This window comes from Peromyscus leucopus, chromosome 1 (assembly GCF_004664715.2).
Source record: "Peromyscus leucopus breed LL Stock chromosome 1, UCI_PerLeu_2.1, whole genome shotgun sequence".
NCBI lineage: Eukaryota > Metazoa > Chordata > Mammalia > Rodentia > Cricetidae > Peromyscus > Peromyscus leucopus.
In genome coordinates, this window is record NC_051063.1 from 185514631 (window position 1) to 185529512 (window position 14882).

Consider the following 14882-nt stretch of genomic DNA (forward strand, 5'->3'; position numbering starts at 1 on the left):
TTCTCCCACTCCCAACTGTCATTCTTCTCCTTATATCTTTATGATACTTTCACTCTACCATCAGTAGGATTAGTCACAAGTCATAAGATACATGTAAAGCTTTCTTATGTTTAGCAAGAAGGCACAATAGGTTCCTTGGGGATGACCACACATGAGGATATTTACTAGAAGAGTGATAGCATCTATAGTTCCCTTTCTGTATCATAGGACCAAGAAGGAATTGGGCCTGGAATGTCCCACTGTGGCTCTGCACTGCAGGAAGTCCATGTCTCTGAACCACCCCTTCCCTGTACAGATGGAACATGTCAAACTGACGGTCAGAGATGCAGGACAGTTAGTGTGTTCACCCATCTGATCACCAGAGCAGGTCAGCTCGGGCTTTCTCTCAACCATTGCCAATAGTCTATAGTGGAGGTATCTTTGTGGATTTCTGGGGACCTCTCTAGCACTCTGCTTCTTCCTATTCCAGTGGGGTCTTCATTTATCATGGTATCTCTTTCCTTGTTCTCCCACCCTGTTCCTGATCCAGCTGGGATCTCCCGCTCCCCTAAGTTCTCTTTCCCCAATCCTTGCCTTCCATTACCCCACCTAATGTCCAGTTTTCTCATGTAGGGCCTATGCTGAGACATCTTGCTCAGCCTTGGTATAGGAAGGAGGGGACTGGACATGCCTCAACTGAATCTACCAGGCTGAGCTGAATCCCCAGGGGAGACCTTGCCTTGGAGGAGGTGGGAATGGGGGGTGGATTGGGAGGAAGGCTGAGAGGAGGGAGGAGGGAGGACAGGGGAATCTGTGGCTGATATGTAAAATTGAATTAATTATAAAATAAAATAATAGAAAAAGTTTAAACATATAATAAAGCTGAAAACATTTCAAAATGAAAAAAAAAGATGCAGGAAAAGGTCATGTTCTCTCCTGATATCACCACAGAACCCATCAGGGATGAAAGAGGTTTCTTGCATAAACCTGGAAGAAAACAGGCAGAGACATCTAGAAGGGGAGGTTTTTTTTTGCAGTGTTCATTCACTCCTCAGTGTTCCTTCCCCCTGCTTACATTTCTGTGATCTCTCTTTCTTCCCCTTTCCCTCTCCTTCTCTACCTTTTCATCTCTCCTCCTCTCTCTTTCCTTTGTTCTCTTGCTTCCTCTTCCACTTTTCTTATACATCATCTTTCTGGATCTCTGACCTCACTCCTATACCCATGCATTTTATCCCATTTTTTTGCATTCTCACATTGGTTCAGTCAATTTGTCTATTTTAAAACACATTTTCATTAACATATTAATTTCATATAGCAATTGATTTCACTGTGAAATGTTCATGTTTATATAATGTACATTTATATTTGATTTAGAATATTTTCTAATTTTTGAAATTAAAATTTAATAAAATAATATTATGGTCTTTTTAATTGTTGTTACACGTGTGTGTGTGTGTGTGTGTGTATCTTGTATATATTTACTTTATTATTTTCCTTTTGTTCCTCAACTTTCACTGATTTCATTATTTTTCTTATTAATCTTATTCTACTTTTGTTTTTTAAACCAATGTTTCTAATTGGAACTACTTATTATTTTATCTTTATTAGCGTACAGTGTAATGAACTTCCTTAAGGCATCTTCATACTCTTCCTCTCTTCATACTTTACTTCTTTGCACCACCTTCTGCTGGTCCTTCCCCCCCCACTTCATCTCCTCTTCCATGTCTTACATTTCCTTCCTCTTTCTCCATCTCTCTCTCTTAAGCTCTTTCCCCCTTCACATGGTCAGTTTCCAATTTCATGACCATAACTTTCTGATTCTATGTATAACAAAAATCTCGATTCTGATTTCATTCTAAGTTTTTCATTTTCTGTCTCTTCTCTTTTTTAATTATGTATTTATTTATTTAATTATTTTACAATTTAAGCACAGTTTCCCCTTTCACCTCTCCTTCCAATCCCTCTCCTCATCTCCACTCTGTTCCCAGCCCCTACTCTCCTCCTCCTCCATTTCTGTTAGGAAAGGGCAGGCCTCCCATATTCACTTTAATCAACATACAAAGCACTGGAGTTCATCATGACATCCTCACACAGTTCGTTCTGCTCGTCCTCTTCCCACACCTCTCCCTTGTAGCCCCTGTACTAGTCATTTCTTTCCCCCTCATGTTCTCTTCCATGTCACATGACTTTCACCATCTCTCTGCTAAGCTCTTCCCCTTTCCAGTGGTCAGTTTCATGACTTGTAACTCCCTCATCCTATGTCTGTTAAAAATCGAGAGTCTGCCTTCATTTTAAGTTATTCATTTTCTGTCATCTGCTTTTACATACTCATGTTAATCTCTCTGTTTAAAGGATAAACTGTCCCATGAATGTGGCTGTTTCCCTTGAAAAGGAACTATGATGACCTTCCCTCTCTTGTTCCCCTTAGTGTGGGCTGTTCAAGTGTGACCTCTCACCCGCCTCCCTAGGTCTGTTTTGTAAAACCTGACATCTGCTTCTATTTCCCCATCTCTACTTTCAGATCTTCTATTCTGTTGTCTGACCTTTCGCAGTTTATTTTCCTCCCACTCACGTCATACTTTCTACTTCCTCAGCCTTCTCTTTTTCTGAGTCTCTCTCTCTCTCTCTCTCTCTCTCTCTCTCTCTCTCTCTCTCTCTCTCTCTCTCTCTCTCTCTCTCTCTTTTCTTTTTTTTTTTTTTTTTTTTTTTTTTTTTTTTTTTTTTTTTTTTTTTTTTTCTCTCTCTCAATTCCTCTCCTCCGACTCACTGTGTGTAGCATTTTCACGTGTCTGTTTTATTGGTATCTGCTTATCCCTATGGGGAACGTCTGTAAGATTTCTTTCTTCAGCCATCCTAGAATATATGAATAGCTTTGCAACACAGACTGGAAAACTGCTTGGATTTGTAGAGAACAGACAATTATTGATAGAGAACCATAGATACCAGACATTGCTCAATGACCCAGTGTTGTAGTATTTTGGAATGAATAACAGATCAAACATAAACATGGAAGAACTGTCAAACTAGGCAGAAAAATCTATCAGTGCCACCAGTCCAAGGACAGGTGTAAGATGAAATGTCCAAGTAGTTTTTATTTGTTTTTCCTTGATTGCTATGATGTTGCACATTTTTAAAAGTGTTTTCAGCTCTTTGAGCCCCCTCTTCTGAGAATTCTGTTTATAATTGTACCCCATTTTAAAATAGGGTTATTTGTTATCTTTTTTTTCTGAGACAGGGTTTCTCTGTGTAACTTTGATGCTGTCCTGGATCTTGCTCTGTAGACCAGTCTGGCCTCGAACTCACAGAGATCCACCTGGCTCTGCCTTCTGAGTGCTGGGATTAAAGGCGTGCACCACCATCACCCAGCCAAATGTGTAGCCCAGGCTGGCCTGGAACTTGTGATCCTCCTGCCTCTGCCTCCTTCAGCAAATCCTACCAGCATGGGCCACCACAATCGGCTATTTGTTATCTCAATAAATATGTTTTTTTAGTTCATTACCTACATTGGATATAAATCTTCTATTAGATATGGAGGAGGGAAATATTTTTTCATTCTTTGAATCATGGGGTCCTTTTTTAAACAATTACTCTTCTCTTACATATTACATCCTGACCACAGTTTCTGCTGCCTCCTCTCCTCCTAGTCTGTCCCAGCGCTTCTGCTCTCCCCAGATCCACTCCTCCCCCATTTACCTTCAGAAAAGGGCAGACCTAGCCAGGATAACAACCCAACAGCGCATGTCAAGTTACAATAAGATTAGGCTCATCCCCTCATACAGGAACTTCACAAAGCAACCCAGGATGAGAAAAGGGATTCCAAAAGCAGGCAAAAGAGTCAGAGGCAGCCTCTCTTTCCACTTTTATGTGTCTCACATGAACACCAAGCTATACAACCATAACATATATGCAGAGGACCTAGGCCAGACCCATATAGGCTCCTTGACTATCAATTCAGTCTCTGTGAACCTCTATGAGCCCTGCTTATTTAATTCTGTTGGACATTTTCTTGTGGTGTCCTTGACCCCTCTAGTTCCTCCAATTCTTCTGCCCTCTCTTCCTTGAAATTCCAAGAGCTCCACCTAATGTAGATCTGTATCTGCTCCCATCAGTTGCTGGATGAAGCGTCACTGGTGATGAATATGTTAGGCTCTGGCCCATATGTATAGCAGCACATCACTAGGAATCACTTCATTTACATTTTTAATAGTTGTGTTTTCTTCCTTTCTAGGTCTCTGAACTATGCAGCCTCTGGTTCCTGGCCCTTTAGACAGTGTAAGGTGTGGACTCCCACTTGTGGCATGGCTCTCAGGTTTGACCAGTCATTGGTTGGCCACTCCTACAAGTTCTGTGCCACATTTATCCCAGCATATCTTGCAGGCAGGACAAATTGTAGGTCAAAGATTTTGAGGCTGTATTGGTGTCCCAGTCCTTCAACTTGAAGCCTTGACTGGTTACAGAATGTAGCTGGTTAGGGCTCTGTATCCCCCATTACTAGTAGTCTTAGCTAGTGTCACCACTGTAGATTCCCAGGAGTTTCCTTTACACTAGGTTTCTTCCTTGTCACTGAATTATCTTCTGATACCAGTCATCTCTCTCAGTACTCTCTCCCTCCATTCCTCCACCTTATCCCTCCTCTTTCCATCCCTACTTGTCTCTATTCCAACCACAAAAATCTATCCCATTTCCCATTCCCAGAGAGATCCATGCATATCTCCCTGGAACCCTCCTTATTACTTAGCCCCTCTGAGTCTGTGGATTGTATCATGATCATCCTTTACTTTACAGCTAATATCTATTTATGAGTGAATACATAAATAGTATCCTTTGATGTTCAGAAGCTTCAAAATTTTCTGAATCCCATTTGTTAATTGTTGATCTTACTGCATCACTGTTCTTTTCCTCAGAAAGTCTTTTTCTTTGCAGATGAGTTCAAGGCTATTTAACATATTTTATTCTATCTTTGATGTTTCTGGATTTGTGTTGAGATCTTTTTTATCAATTTGGAGATGAGTTTTTTCCAAGGTGATAAATATGGCTCTGTTTGAATTCTTTTACACTTAGTCATCCAGTCTGAGTAGCATCATTTTCTGAAGATGCCATCTTTTTTTCCAAAAGTGTTTCTGGCTTCCTCAATAAAAATCAGCAGTCCTTAAGTGTATGGATTCATGCTTGGATTTTCAGTTCAATTCTATCAATTAATGTGTCTGCAATTGTGCTAATACTATGCTGTTTTTATTACTATATTATGTAGTACAACTTGAATTTGGGGGTGGAATACCTCCTTCAGTTATTTGATTATTCAAGATTGTTTTAGCTATCCTGATTTGTGTGTGTGTGTGTGTGTGTGTGTGTGTGTGTGTGTGTGTTTCGATATGCAGCCCAAATTTATCTTTTAAAGATATGTATTGAATTGTATTAGAATTTTGATTAGGAAAGCATCGAATCTGTAGATTACTTTTTGTAGATTTCCATTTTACAGTTGTTATTTCTACCAATCCATGAGTATGGGAAATATTTTAATATCTTCTTCAAGTTCTTTTTTAAATAACTTGGTGTTTTTATCATAGAATTCTTGGTTGGAGATACTCCAAGATATTTTATATTATTGGAAACTATTGTGAAAGGTGCTTCCCTAATTAGTTTCTCAGTCTCTTTGTCATTTGTATATAGGAATACTATTGATTTTTGTGAGTTAATTTTGTATCCAGCTACTTTGCTGAAAGTGTTTGTCAGCTACAGGAGCTGCAGGCATCTCCCTATGTAATATGTAGAATCACTCATGCATCCTATCATATCACTTGTAAATACAGATGTGTTGATGTCTTCCTTTTTAATTTGCATCCCCTTTATCTGTTCCAGCTGTCTTGTTGCTGTAGCTAAGACTTCAAGTACTAAATGAAATAGTTATGGAGAAAGCAGACAAATTTGCCTTTTTCCCCAGTTTTAGTGGAATTTCTTTTGTTTTCTCTATGTTTAAATTGACATTGACTGTGGACTTGGTCTAAACTGCCTTTATTAATGTGGAAGTATGACCCCTTTTCCTTAAACTCTCCAGGATTTCTATGATAAAGTGGTACTGGATTTTGCAAATGGTCTTTTGTGCATCTAATGAGATGATCATGTGATTTTTGTTTGTTTATGAGTCGGATCACATTTATCAATTTACAGATGTTGAATCATTTCTACATCTCTGGGATGTAGTCTACATTATTCAGTGGAATGTCCTTTTGATGTGTTTTTGGGTTCAATTTGCAAGAGTTTTATTGTACATTTTTACACTCTGATTTCATAAATGCAATTGGCATGCATTATCTTTCTTTGGTCTTTATATCACTTCATTATCAGCATAACTGTGGCCTCAGAAAATGAATTGGGCAATAATCCCTCTGTTTCCACTTTGTAGAATAAATTGAGGAGCCTTGGCATTAACTGTTTTTTGAAAGTATGGTAGAATTTTGTTGTAAAACATCAGTTCCTGGGCTTTAGTTGTTTTTTGTTTTTTGTTTTGTTGTTTTTGATTTTGGGGACTTTTAATGACTGATTTTACTTCACTAGGGGACATAGGTCTGTTTAAGTTGTTCATCTAATCTTGATTCTTCTTTGAAAATGGCATGTATTGAGAAGACTGTTTGCTTTTTCTTTCTCTTTTTAAATTTTATTTATTCTTCTCTCATATAATACTTTGTGATCACAGCTTGTCCTCCTTCTACTACCTTCAATTCCCTCCCCACCTCCCCTCTTCAGCAGGTCTCCTCCTCTCCCATCTCCCTCCTCAGAAAACAAGCAGACCTCTCAAGGCTATCAATCCAACACATACAAGATACAATAAGACTCAGCACAAATCCTCACATCAAAGCTGGATGGGGTAACCCAGTAGGAGAAAAATGGTCCTAAGAACAGGTAAAAGAATCAGAGACAGCCCCACTCCCACTGTCAGGAGTCCCCACAAATACTAGGCTAACAAGTATAGCACATAAGCAGAAGACCTCACATAGACTCCTGTTCGCCCTGTGATTGCTGCTTCAGTCTCTGTGAGCCCCCAAGTACTTTGCTTAGTTGATTCCTTGGGCCAAGCTCTCCTGGTATCTTTGACATTTCTGGCTCTCACAATTCTTCTCCCCCTCTTTTGAGGTGTTCCCCAGGCTCTAAGGGAAGGGACTCCGTGGAGGCTTCCAAGCTGGGTTCTCTCTCTCCTTAATGTCTGGCCATGGATCTCTGCATATGCTCTCATCATCTGCCAGAATCATCCACTCTGATGAAAACTAAAGTAGGTAACTCCTATCTATGAATATCACAGAACAACATTAGCAATCATTTTATTGAATTTTTAGCCAGTTGTGTTCGATTGTACCCTAGGTCTCTGGGCCACCCACCCCTCCATTCTTGGCAATCCAGGCAATGTCAGTTACGAGCTCTCTCTTGTGGTGTGAGCCTCAAATTAGACAAGTAATTGGTTGGCCACTCACACAAGTTCTGTGCCACCATTGCCTAACACAACTTGTAAGCAAGAAAGATTGTAGTTCAAAGGTCTGTGGCTGGGTTGTGTACCAGTCTCATTACTGGGAACTTTGCATGGCTACAGAAGGTGGAGAGTTCAGGCTCCATATCCTCTATAACTAGGGCTCCTCACTAGGGTTACCCTCATAGATTCTTGGAACTTTTCTACAACACTATGTTTCTATATGGCTCCCCAAATGCCCCAAATTTCAAGTGTCTCTTCCAGTACTCTCTCCCTTCATCCCTCCTGCCTCATCGGTTCCCTCCTCTTCTTATACTCATGTGCCCCCAGTCCACCTGTAAAATCTATTCTATTTTCTCATCCCAGAGAGATCCATGGGTTCCATGCTAGAGCCTTCCTCTCTGGGAATACAAATTATAGCTTGGTTATCACTTTCTTAACAGCTAATACCAGTTTATAAGTGAGTACACATCATGTTTGTCTATCTTGGTTGGGACTTCCTCTCTCTGGATGATTTACATCCATTTACCTGAAAATTTAATGATGTCATTTTATTAAACAGCAGAGTAACACTCCATTGTGTAAATGTACCATGTTTCCTTAATCCATTCTTTAGCTGATGGAAATCTAGTTCTTTTTGTAGTTTCTGGTTATTATAAATAAATCCACTATGAACATAGTTGAGCAAGTGTCTTCATGTAGGATTGATGTTGCATGAATCCTAAATGGTCTTATAATAAAAACCTGGAGCCAGACATCAGGGTGAAAGCTGAAAGACTGAGAAGCAGAGCAAGCCGCAGACACCTCCTCTTACCTCACCAAATCCTCAGTATGACAGCCTCGAAAGAGAGCAAATTTCTGTCTCCTCCCTCCTTATATTCCTTTCTCTGCCCAGCCATATCACTTCTGTTTCAATCTTCCTAGTGCTATGATTAAAGGTTTGTGATCCCAAGTGCTGGAATTACAGGTGTGTACCACCATTGCCTAACTCTGTTTCTTTTTTAGACCAGATTAATCTTGTGAGCCCGGCATGGCCTTGAACTTATAGAGATCCAGACAGATCTCTCTCTCTGCCTCCCAAGTGTTAGGATTAAAGGTGTGCGACACCACTGCCTGACCTCTGTGGCTAACTCCATAGCTGGCTCTGTCCTCTGATCTTTAGGCAAGCTTTATTTCTTAGAGTACAAATATATCACCACAGATTGACCTTCTTTTGGGTCAATTTTCTGAGAAACTACCATATTGATTTTCATAGTGACTGTAGAAGGTTTGCATGCCAAACATCAATGGAGGAGTGTTCCCCTTATTCTACATTGCCAGCATGAGCTTACACTTGTGTTATTGATCTTAGCCATTCTGACAGACATGAGATGAAATATCAAAGTAGTTTTAGTTTGTATTTCCCTGATGGCGAAGGATGTTGAATATTTCTTTAAGGGTTTTTCAGTCATTTGACATTCCTTTATTGGTCTGCTTAGATCTGCACCCCATTTTTAATTACATTATTTGGTTTGTTCATGTCTAATTTCTTGACTTCTTTATATATCTTGGCCATCCATTTATTTTAGAATTTCTTATTTGATGGAGTACTGGATTTTAAAATATATCCTTTGATTGTATATATTTCCTTGGTGTCTGTTGTCATGTCCATGTGTTAATTCTAATTTTATTAATTTAGATATTGTCTCCATGCCTTTTAGTTCATTTGGATAAGTGTTTTTCAATCTTATTTTCTCAAAGATCCAGTTCTGTTTCATTTATTCTTTTTATTTATTTATTTTTCTATTGTATTAATTTCAGCCCTGGGTTTATTTTTTGTGTGTGTGTGTGTGTGTGTGTGTGTTTTCTTTTTGTTCCCAATTTTCCATGTGTGCTGTCAGGTTCTTTGTGCATTATCCTTAGAGGTTTTTTTATTTAGGTACTGAATGCTATGATTTTGCCTCTTTGAACTGCCTTCATTATGTTCCATAATTTTGGGCTGTCTACTATGTATATCACTGCCATCTATAAGTACAGTGTATCTATCTCTTTAACATCTATTATCTGTCTATTTATATCTACTGATCATTCATCCATCTATGTATCATCTATCAATCTATCTATCATCTGTCTCTCTCTCTACCTAACTATATAGCAATTATCTGTCAATTGATCATCATTGTTCTATCATCTTCATTCTATTGATCAAACACTCTGTCAGTCAATCATCTGTGTATTTGTTTTTCTTTATCTTTCAGTTATCTGTTTATTGACTTTCCCAAATATCTTTCTTTTATCTGTTATCCATTTTCATCTTTGTCTACTTCATTTATTTTATCATAATGAAGTTGATAGATAAGAGAATATTCATAATTTAATTTTCATCCAAGTATTTTTAGACTTCTAGAGTTTGTGAGTGTGAATCAAGAGTATTATTTCTCCACCTTCTTGGTGGCATCAAATCCCATCTGTTATTTCATTCACATGAGTCTTACCTTAAACTCAACTGAGTAATTTCTTTTTAGATCAAAAATTTTCATGATCAAATCTACTTCATTATTAGCTACTTACTCAAAAATTTCAACCAACATACCTTAACATAGAAAGATATATCATGTATATGTGGTAGTTGGGGGCACTTACAGTCTTTCACACCCACCATTTGAAAATGACACTATTGTGGGACTTTTGTTTGGTGAAGAACAACATATCCAAAACTGTTCACCCAAGAAAGGAAATCCACAACAGACCAATGATTACATTAAAATCCAACTTTGTGAAACAATGTGTTAATTGAGATTGCCAAGAGCAGTATGGATAAGGAGTTACTTATACAAGCAAGGAATGACTCGAAAGCATTACTGAAAGCACAGCTCAACATGGGTGCTTATCATAAAAGCAGAAACCCTAGAGCTCTCTGAATAATTCTCCAGCAACTCAGCAGATCTAAGAAATCTCCTCTTAGAGCTCAACAGGCCCAGCTGTCTACTGTTCCTATAGATCTGGGAAGCAGTGATAGTGAATCTTGCAAATTTCAGCTCTCTAGGACATGTGAAGTTTGTTTAGCTCTTGAGTCCCCTGAGCCTCTCCACCTCCCACTTTGGGCCAACCATGCTTCAATTCAGAGAAAACTGTTAAAAAAAGGGACCTGAAGAACTGAAAAGAGGAGGATCAGTGCACAGGAATGAGAGGAGATCATTAGATCTTTCACTGTGTTCCTCTATCTGTGGGAAGTTATGACAAGGCTTCAGTGTCTGCCTGGCCAAGCCATGTTCTTCCTCAAGGATAGCATGTGATTCTTCATTGTTACTCTCATAGCAGCTCTGAAATACAAAGAACATGGGGCTCCTGTCCCACATTTCTAAGACATAATATCCGAGAAGAGCTTTTCATTTGAACCTGTGACCCCACCATATGCAGGATTCAACAGATGTTATGATTTTAATAATAAAACCCTTGATGAAGTTCCAGATACAGTGACACTCTGGAAATTATAATTTCAGGTCACTGATAATGTTTCGAGGGTCAGTTCACCCCCCTAAATTCCCCAACCCTGTAAATTTGGTGAAGATTCTTAGTCATGCTATAATATGTACAACAGTAATGTGTTCGAATAACTTTGATAAAGGCATATTCAATACAGGGAAATGGATACTGTGCTGGCATAATATGATTCCCAAAGGACATGCAAAAAAATAAGGCTACAAGATGGAATTCAAGTATTAACAAGTTGACATTGGGATGGGGGACTATTCTGAATTATCCTGGATTTATTCAACCACACGGGTTTATACAACAAAATAATGAAAAATACAGTAGTAGGCAGAGCAAACCATCATGAGGAAGACACTGTGTTGCCAATTACGACAGTGGAGGAAGGGTCCAAATGCCAAGGAATACATGATGCCTACAGAGCTGGAAGGCTAAAAGAAATGGATGCTTTCTTGGTGCTTTGAGCAGTATAACAGTCTTGCAGATACTTGATTTATGCAATTGGGGCTTGTTTCAGAATTGTGATCTAAGACACAATTAAAGTAGGATTGTGAAAATATGCACATACACAGTGAGTGGGACAAGGAGAACAGAGAAAGACTCAGAGCTAGAAAGGGCTGAAGAAATAGTAAGAATGGTATGTGTGGAGAGGAAAAAAACTTTAAATAGTCCTAAACCTCAGTAGAAGATTTGAAAGTATTGATTGATAAATAATGGAAGATGTTGATTATTGCAAAACAGACTTAGGGAGGCAGATGATCACAAGTGAGCATGTATTTTAATCAGTATAAACACAGTCTTGAGGATCACCCTTAAATTTTCAGTCCCTCAGTCTCTCCTCTCCAAAATTCTGTCAGTAACTATGAATTCAAGACAGTATGTCATGGGTTGAATAGAAGCAACCAAGTACTACAGCTTAGATTCAGAGACCCAGTTACACCCAGTACTGAAGAGATTAGATCATCCTTGGCTGCCACTAAAATCACCTAGCTTTTATGTCAAAAGAAGATCTAGCTTTGGTGGGAGTCCTGTCTTCCTTGCTAACTCACTTTTATTTCAAGACTCATCAAGACACAGAAAGGTGGTGTCCTGTGTGACCGCGATGCTGACATTGCCTCAGCACACTTAGCTTCCTGGCTGTGGACTTTCACAACAACAGATAATTGTGAGAGAGTGAGAGCCATGGGTTGTGTAAGGTCTGAGTTCTCGACCACAGGATTTCTTCATCTGATACTATGTGGGAAAAAGGAACAGTTTTTTTTTAATACTTAGTTTTCAGTTGCTCTTGGGTAGTGTCTTAGAAAAGGACAGGATTCCATCTGTTTATATTTCAAATGAGAAAGGAAGCTCTCCCTGAAGCCAATGTTTGGTGGTCCTCAAATTTCAGTCTTTTTTGTTTTTATCTTAAATTTATTTTTATTTTTTTTCTTAAGAGTTTATTTTGCATTCCAGTTAATCTGAAACTCATTTATGAAGCACAGACTGGCCTTAAATATGAGTTCTTCCTCCTTCAGCCTACCAAATGCTAGGAATAAAGGTGTGCACTACCACACTTGTCTTTAGCTGTTTTTTTTTTTTATTTTTTATTTTTAATGGAGGAAAGGTTTACTTAACTGACAGTTCCATCATTGTAGGTAAGTCATCAAGACAGTCACTGGAAACAGACAGTTGGTTACAATGCACCCATAGTTAGAAAGCAGAAATCAAGGATGCATGCATATGCTCAACTTGCCTTCTTAACTCTTGAACAGTTCAGAATATCCTGCCTATGGAATGGCTCCAACTCCCTAAATAGTAATCAGATTCTCACCCCAATTAATCTAAACAGGAAAAAAAAATTTCTCCAGATATGCTCATAGGCAAATTTCTCTGATTTATATACTCTCTTTTAGACACTATTTTGAAGTACATCTAGAATGTGGCAAGTTGACAAGGAAAACTAAAGAACATGCTGGCACAAAAATCAAAATAACACTACTATTTAATATTGCATGAAATATTTAGAAATGAGTTTTCCCACTTGTTTCAGATACACCACATACATGAAGGCCAAGAAGTTAACACACCATGGAGTTAATTGCGTTTATTTATTTATTTATGTATTTATTTATTATTGAGGTAACCGCAGCTGCTATGAAGTTTGTGTTTTTAATAGCTATGCCATGAACAGAGGCCAAGATCTCACAACTACTCTCAAATATTCTGGATGTTTGGATCTTTCTAATGCCCTATTTTTCACTATGTTCTCTGAGTCTTTGAAGGGGTTGATATAGATGTTCCAAGAAGGTTGTTTGTCTCTATATAGTGTTTTAGACCATGTGGGCTAAAGTTGAGGAGAAATGACTAAATTTGTTCTTGGAATACTTTAGAGCATGACCTCCCCTCATCCTGGTGCTTTCCTTTCTTCTCCTTTTTGGTTCTCTCTTCTGCTTTCCTATTACATGGATTCTGTTACCCACTATTCTTTATTCTCCACCCTCCTTAAGTTCCCTTCCTCTCTATATCACACCCATCCCTGCAAGCTTCAGAGATACTAATAAAAGATATGGCATCAATAAGTATAAGAGTCAGAGATTTAGGAAGACAAAAGCAAAATGATGTGTCTGGACATGACAGGACCTCAGCATTCCTGAACTCACAGCAGCTGTACTTGCCTGCATAAGACCTACACAAGATCAAGACAGTCAACATTCCAGCACTGAGGGAGGATGAGTATCAGGGACCCCAACTCTTGAATGTGGGAGGAGTTAGAGTGAGTGTTGAATATGATCAAAATACCCATGTGCACTTATAAAATTAAGAAAATTTTTTTTTTTTTTTTTTTTTTTTTATTAAAAATTTAATGTATTAAGATCTCTTTCTTTATTTTCATGATCTTTGTTTAATCTGTCTGTCTTTCTCACACACACCTACACACAAACAAACTCATGATATGACACATATGTATATAGACACCATAATGAAACCCCATGCTTTGTATGGTAACCTAAAAAGTTAATGAAAGATTAAAAATGTACAAACATATTCTTAAATCTAGCTTCCATGTATAAAAATATGCAGCATTTAACTTTCCGTGTCTCTCTTATTTTAGTAAACATAATGATTTCCAGTTGCTTCAATTTTCCTGCAAATATTTATTTTTATTTTGTGACTGCATGTTGGGGGTTTTCACCCAGAAGGCTGGGTAATGGCGATGATAAATAGCCTGTTGGTTTGTGATTTCTAAAGGGCCAGGCTATATCAAGCACTCACAATCAAGACCAGGGATACTTAAGAGTCTAGACAACCCTTAAATTATTTATAGAGCTAGAAGCTTCCCCATGCTCCTGCAAACAGAACCAGAGGTGACTCATAGCCTAAATTACCTCTAAGCTGTAAGTATGAACTCTGAGGACTGAATGAACACTGGTAAGGAACTGCTTCTCTGTCTCTGCCTTTTTTCTTCCAGATTTACACAAGAAACCTCTTCTGTCAGACCTGATGGGCCCTGTGGTTTTGTTAGGAGAAAACATGACATTGTCCTGCATCTCTGAGCATCAGTTTGGCATGTCTCATCTCTCTATGGAAGGGCTGATAAGATTTTGTCTTGCTGAAGCACATACTGGTTTTGAGTATGAGTCTTGACTTCATTTCATTCCTAGGGACCTCTGCAATCTAACTGGTTGTACACTCTAGACCTTCTTGAAGAGGCAACTATGTTGAGTATCTCAAAATTCTATATAAACAAAAGACTCACTCATTTTATTGGTATATGTTAATAATATTTAATGATGTTATACAAAATAATGGGTCTCATGACAATTTCTTTTGTGGATATGTATTTTGATCACATTCCCACCCAACTATCCTGACTTTCTTCCACTCCAGCTGATATCTTCCAGACACTGGACCTTAAAATATGCTGTCTTTGTAACACAAATGCTGTTTATCAAAGTCTTCTCTCATCAGAAGTATGTATATATGTCTTTAATAT